A 6,589-nucleotide genomic window follows, 5' to 3' on the forward strand; every position below is an offset into this window, starting at 1 on the left:
TCTCTCTCTCTCTCTCTCTCTCTCTCTCTCTCTCTCTCTCTCTCTCTCTAGTGCTGCATTTATATTCTCACATGAGACGCGGAGAGACAGAGTCATGCGCTTTATCATCTACTCGGGCTTGGTATTCGAACCCACGTTGTCTGGCGGTGCACGAATGCACTCACTCCACGCTTCGCCCCGCCACGCCGCACTCCTAGATTAATACGTATAAAGGTGCGGTTAGGTTAGGTCGGCACCGCCTCCTACGCCTCCTAATGCAGCGTCCTCACGCTCGCGCTCCACTCCCTCCCCTCCCGGCGCGGGTGCCAGCCGAGGCGGCGCAAACTGCACACACCGCGCGGACGACTGGGAAAAAGAGTACACTCGTCTTCGAAGTATCGGACAAAAATGAAATCGGGACCGTCGCGGTCGTTGCTGTTTTACACCAGGCCTGGTGTGTCACAGATACTGCACACTGTAGGTAACTGCACGCTAAAAGTGACTGCTTGATTTCTAAGCAAAAGTAGTAATTTTCAAGCAAAAAGCGCTTGGAAATTACCACTTTTGCTTGGAAACCAAGCAGTCACATTTAGTGTGTGTCTTAATTCTGCGCGGAAAATTACGAGGAAATAAACTCTGTCGTGCCCAACTTGACATTTGTCGTGAACAAATTAATTTTGTGCCGTACTATTTTATTTTGTCTTGCGCGAAGTTTCCTCTCAGTCTTCACAATCGTGTATCACGGGACTACAAGCGTGAAATGCGTTAGATATATATATATTTATTTTTTTCTGGCGGGCGCAGCCGAGCGGCCATTCGCGCGGCGCGCAGTGCAGCAGAGAGCGGCTTATTATTACACTTTGCAGCGCCAGTCGCTTATAATATGCAACCCGTTCGTGCACTCTGTGCGTAGGACTACGCGCCCCACCCCGCCCCGCCACGCCCGGCGCGTCGTTACTCGCCGGCTCACGCAATGTGCTCGGTACCCGTACACAGTACCCGACCCGGCCGGGACCTGGGCCGGCCGTCCTTGGTTCACTAGGCTGGTCTGACGGCTGCGGTCCGCGCCCCGCCGCGCCGCGCCACGCCCTGCATCGCACACAGCCTCCTCGCAATAGGGATCACACGGCGGTGGAGCTGCCCCTAAAAGGACTTTCCCACAAAGGCGGTATGGCGAGAAGGGAAAAAAGTCCCCTCCCCTCCCTTTCCCCCACTCTCCCTCTTTCTACCTTACCAAGTAGCCGCGCATCCCCCCCCCCCGATCGCTCGAATGTGTAACGCAATAGCGGTTCTTTTCTGCTGGTGCTCCCCCACCGCGTGCTCTTGAAAGCCCTGCCTGCCGCCGCTACTGCTGCCCGCACACTACTTCTATCACAGCCGAATCCCCTCGCGGCACGAGGATAAATGAGGGGATCGAGCTATCGATCCCCGCTCATGCATACAAAGCGACCTGTTCATTCATATTCACATTCATCTTTCCGACCCATTGCGCTTCCGGCCAAGCGGACCACGAAATAAATAGACGCGACCACACAGCGGGGCGACAAGGGGGCATCTAGATTTATGTGCCCTCTGTCTTGCAGACCGCTGTCCAGGAGTATCGCGTTCCAGTATGGTGGTGGCGCTCCAGGTTCCAGGAGATGCTTGCACTCCTTAAACTACTACTAACTGCGGTATACACGCTGTTATTCAAACACAGTGACTGTGAAGCCACATTTAAAAGACTGACTCGAATGTCACACATTCCTTATGAGTCCATATGACATATGTACGTCCACCAGACACTGAGACCGTGACGAGCGAGGTCATCGCAAGGCATGAGCAAGCCATTTTCTAACAACTGTGAACGTTTTTGCCTTGCACTGGATATCAGTAGGGCCAAAATTAAGCCACATCTAACCACACCATGACTATGATTTATGGGCATTTCTAAATTGATTCCAGAACTAAGATTATTTTTCCTACAAGCACTAGTCTAGAGGTAAAGTTTTGCCGTTTTCCAGTATAGCGTGTTTCTGATGGTTTCCAGGGAGATCCCCTCGCGGGGAGCGTTCCGGTACTCCTGTAAGGTGACTCGGAGAAGGAACGGTGCCGGGGGACGTGACGACGTTCAGTGATCAGGAAGGAACTGATGCGACGGCCAGTGGCGTGGGGCGGCCGAGCGGTGAATCGCAAGACACGAAGCAACAGCTAGATTGACGGATTTAAACTTCGCGCCGCGGTGCATTGAGATCTCAGCCGGCGATATCCTGCTCTTCTTCCCCGCCTAGGCGCGCGAAGCGGCGGACAGCTTGCCGGCGGCGCAGGTAAGCTCGCACAACAGCAGCAGCAGCATAAATGGAACCGCCTACCAATTTTTCTTGTTGTTTCTTTCTTTTCTTTCTCTGATTTTTTCTGATTTTCCTTAGAAGAAATTCTTATTCTCTGATTATTTTTCAAAATTTTCTCCGAGTTTCAGATTTATAAAGTGACTTTACCATAATTTTGTCCGGATTTTGCCCTGATGTATACTGATTTTTTAAATTTATTTTTGTGGGTGATGCACCCCCATCGGCAGCGGCACACTCTCTGGCTGCCAATAAGCGCCGCCCGCGCGCCGATATAACTCGCCAATATAATGGCCGTTTTGCCGCAGGAGCCTCTAATGGCACCCTCGCGAATAAGAGAAGTGCCGCTGGATAGGATATGCAAGTGCGCGGCCCCCAGCCGGCCTTGGCTCCTGTCCAAATCCGCGACCAAGTCCACGCCCCGCCGCGCCACGCCCAACCTCATTTCCATGATGCGGAACTCGCATCACGTATGTATGACTACAGCGTACGAATAATCGCCGTAGTACGGGCAGCGAATAAACGAGTGAGCTACCTTTTTATTCGTTGTCAATAATCCATTCCGGTCAAGCTGATACGACGAAGAATGCGCGGGGAACAAGAAAACGGAAATAACTTTGCTATAAGATGGTAACTTCCGTTTTCTTGTTCCCCGCATTTTTCTTTTTCTCCGCTATACCGGGATCTTTATCGCTGCGCCTTATATACTGCGTTTGGCTTGCACAGCTCTACACGGGCGTCACCTAGCCGTAACTCTATGAATTAATTAGTTTCATTTGCGTAAACCAATAAAATGCACCAATTGTTGGAAAAACGAAACAAAATGGCCAGAGTGAGAAATGCCGTAGCTGTATTTAAAATTGATGGGAAGCACCATCGTGTTTCAAAGTCAGCCAAATGTGAGTGGCCGTGCGTGCACTCACTGACAGACAGACGGACCGCGCCGAGCTGCCGCTCTGACGTAATGTCACTGTTGCTGTTGCTGCAGGCGCGCCGTTGTACCTGCTCGGCTCGGCTCGGCTCGGCCCGAGAAGCCACACGGCACCGGCAGGACAACTACCCCGGTATGGCTGTGGTGGATGCCCCCGAAAATAACCGATAAATGCAAGTAACTGACAAAAGAACTGACCAGCAACTGACACATGACTGAGAAATATGTCGACAAACTGACACAACTTACCAATAACTGGTACTGTAACTTAATTCAAGTAGTAATTTAAGTGACGACTCAAGTGACAGGTATAAGAACGAGTAGCATTTTTTTTTGTCAAAACCTTTACACGTTTCCCGTCGAATTTCTCACATACGTCGTCGGTCGGTTAGGGGCCCTCCCGCCCGGTCCCCCCAGCCGAGATACTCCTGCTGCCCCGTCGTGTGGACAGCTGCGGACAAGGGCAGAGGCTATGGGGCGGGCGGCAGGCTACGGACGGACACATCAAAAACCCCTGGTGGCCTGCTTATGCGAGAGGCCTGCAGCGCGGTATCACATGTCTCTCTCTCTCTCTCACACACACACACACACGCACACACACACACACACACACACACGCCTCGTGCGCTTGCGTGTGTGTGGATGCCGACCAGCATGCAACATATGTTGCAGAGCGACAACGGCCGAAAAGGAGAGGGAAGCCACCCAAGAAGCAGAATTTTATGATGATCGCACAAGCTTCTGCAGGAAAATTTAAACAAAAAAAATATCTGTTTGATAAAGAAAATATGTACTGTACTTTAACTGTGGGGGGCATTTTGAAGTAAATTTTCTTTGTCTGCCCAGAAATAAATTAAGAATCTCAGCAGCTTGTTTGCAGTCGCAGCAGATTAACTTGTCTGTCTGCGCTAGAGACTTGATCTCTGTTTTTATGGGGTATTTTGATTATTTTTTTTCGACGAACACAACGCGCGTCAATCGCGTAAGCGCGGTTTTTAAAGACGCGAAGAATCACATTCTCTGCCTAATGACGAGCTGAATCGTTAAAGCGAAACACTCCGCCCGGCCACGCTTGGTCTAAACTATAGAGGAAGACACGGACTCCATGGCTTCACCATTTTCCTCGACGCTGCTGTGGACTTTTTCCAACAGTGGCACAGCCAAGTTGCTGCCTTGTCCTGGTCGCCCCCTCCTAAAACTGCTGATTTCCTCGTTAACGTCGGGGTCCCCCGCTGCCCCAAAGCGATTTCGGATCCGGCCGAAGGGGTCAGGGCCTGACAGCGCCCCCCCCCTCCCCCCTCTCACCTGAGGCCGGCATCCTCGTCCTCTCAGAAGGTCCTTTCGACCTGCCGCCGGTTGCTGCGGGACCGGCCAACAACAATACAACGGCGACGAAGACAAATCAGAAACGTCCTATGTATTCCCCTCCAATTCGTGTATCGAGCACCCTACTACCAATGCAGACAGTACAACATTTTCAGTTTGCTATACCAACAGTTACAAGTCAATTATGTGCTGTTGGAAGTGGCGTGGCGGGGCGGGGCGAGGCGGACGTGCTCCTCGCGACACACCGGTGATGTCACGGCACGGCCAGCACGGCCGATGCTGCACGCGGGCGTCTCCGGCACGCACGCACGCACGCATACAGACACACGAACACACACACACACACACACACACACACACACACATGCCACACAGACAACAATATGTCTCGCTTCTCGACGGATCCCGTCGGATACCCCATTATTGCCCCCTAATTCCGAAATGATCCAGGAATACTTTGGGCCCGAGCTTACTTTAGGGCCATCGTGTCTGTTGTGGGCAGGCACGTACAAAATGATTTCTGATATACTTTTAAAAATGAAAAAGAAACCATCCAAGCAACACTAAAACGTACTGGCCCTGCTGCAGAAAATTATTAAAATAAAAGAAATTAGTTTTCTAGGGGTTTGACAAATTAAGCGGTAAAGAGGTGTTTATTTTGTTAGGTTGTCGTTCTTATTTTTTGTAGTGCCGGGTATGTGGATCAATCAAACGGACGATAGGGCACGTGGGGCACGGCGCGCCCGCCTGTGAGGTAGGACAAGGTTACGTTCACGTTCTGCATCGCTGCATGCCCAAAGGTGGCTGTGTGCGGCCTGCAGCCTGGGGGCGGGCGGCCCGGGCATACACACACACACACACTACAGAGTTGCTGGCACACACACGCACGCGGGTGCACACAATTCGTCACCGCGATGCTCTTCACGGCCGCCTCCGTTTCCGGCCGTTTTGTTCGTCGCGGGGTTCGCGCCGCCGGGTGTCGGCCGACTCATCCCGACTCCTGGGAACCAGTGCGCGGGACCGCGCGGCACCTGCACTGACTCAGCGCCGGCCAAGCCCACGGGACGTTCAAAGTCAACTGTAGCCTACACGACGAAAAAGACGAAAAAATATGACCTACCTAAACCAATACCTAGATACGGGATAACTAATCATTTAGCGATGTTGCTAAACAATCAGATTTATAAAGCTGTGGGAGCTAAGAATGTAGCTGAATAGCTAAACAAAGCTCAGTTTTTGCTACATAGATAAAAAATAAATAGCTAAATATATTATTTTTAGCTACGTGGCTAATTCATAAATAGCTCGATATCTAGTTTTTAGCTAAACAGTTACATAATAAGTTCTAACCCGTGTTTAGCTATACAGCAAATCGTTTATCTTTCTTGTACTTTCACTAGAAATGCAAGTGTGTGAATGTCGCTCACCTGCAAGTGAGCGACATTCCATTCGTACACTTAGGGGAGTAAACGTATGAATTTTCTAGGAGAAATTCACACCTTTACCCCCCTAAGTGTACGAATGGAATGTCGCTCACCTGCAGGTGAGCGACATTCACACACTTGCATTTCCAGTGTTGTCAATAATTGTTTTGCTGGCCGTTGTGCTCGCCACAGTCTTTTCGAATAAACTAGATTGTGGACCGTAAACAAACACTACAATTAATTTTCAAAAGGAAATTGTGGCTTCAGATCCATAGTGTCGAAGAACCCTAGGTCGAGGACCAGATGGAGTTTAGAGTCCACTAGTTACATTTTGTTTTACTGTGTATACTCCGCAGATTTTTACTATATAACGCGATACATATTGACGACGGCAGAGAGAGAGGCACGAATACGGTACATAATGGAGAATAAAGAAGGATACGACGCCTGACGTAAGCGAAACAGTCTGCTCGCGAAAAAATAATATAAAAGAGACTCTGTATGCCCCCGCAGTCTTATTCGCAATCCGCCCAACCAAAAATTCCGGTTACGGTTACGGCCAGAATTTACGATTACGGCCGTAATTTGCTACGGTTACGGTC

At 50.5% G+C, this 6,589-nt stretch overlaps 1 protein-coding gene and 1 long non-coding RNA gene across 5 annotated transcripts in view; one reads left to right on the forward strand and one right to left on the reverse strand.

Annotated features, from left to right (window-relative positions):
* Positions 1-6,589, forward strand: part of LOC113213708 (uncharacterized) — a 59,504-nt gene that overhangs the window by 41,439 nt on the left and 11,476 nt on the right. The window contains exon 3 of the long non-coding RNA XR_008010900.1: positions 2,009-2,285. This is a non-coding gene — a long non-coding RNA (uncharacterized LOC113213708). The remainder of the gene's footprint in view (positions 1-2,008; positions 2,286-6,589) is intronic.
* Positions 1-6,589, reverse strand: part of LOC113213713 (uncharacterized) — a 54,622-nt gene that overhangs the window by 33,128 nt on the left and 14,905 nt on the right. The gene's annotated exons all lie outside the window — the stretch shown is intronic.

Source organism: Frankliniella occidentalis, unplaced genomic scaffold (genome assembly GCF_000697945.3).
Source record: "Frankliniella occidentalis isolate FOCC.00 unplaced genomic scaffold, Focc_3.1 Scaffold25, whole genome shotgun sequence".
In the NCBI taxonomy this organism is placed as follows: Eukaryota; Metazoa; Arthropoda; class Insecta; order Thysanoptera; family Thripidae; genus Frankliniella; species Frankliniella occidentalis.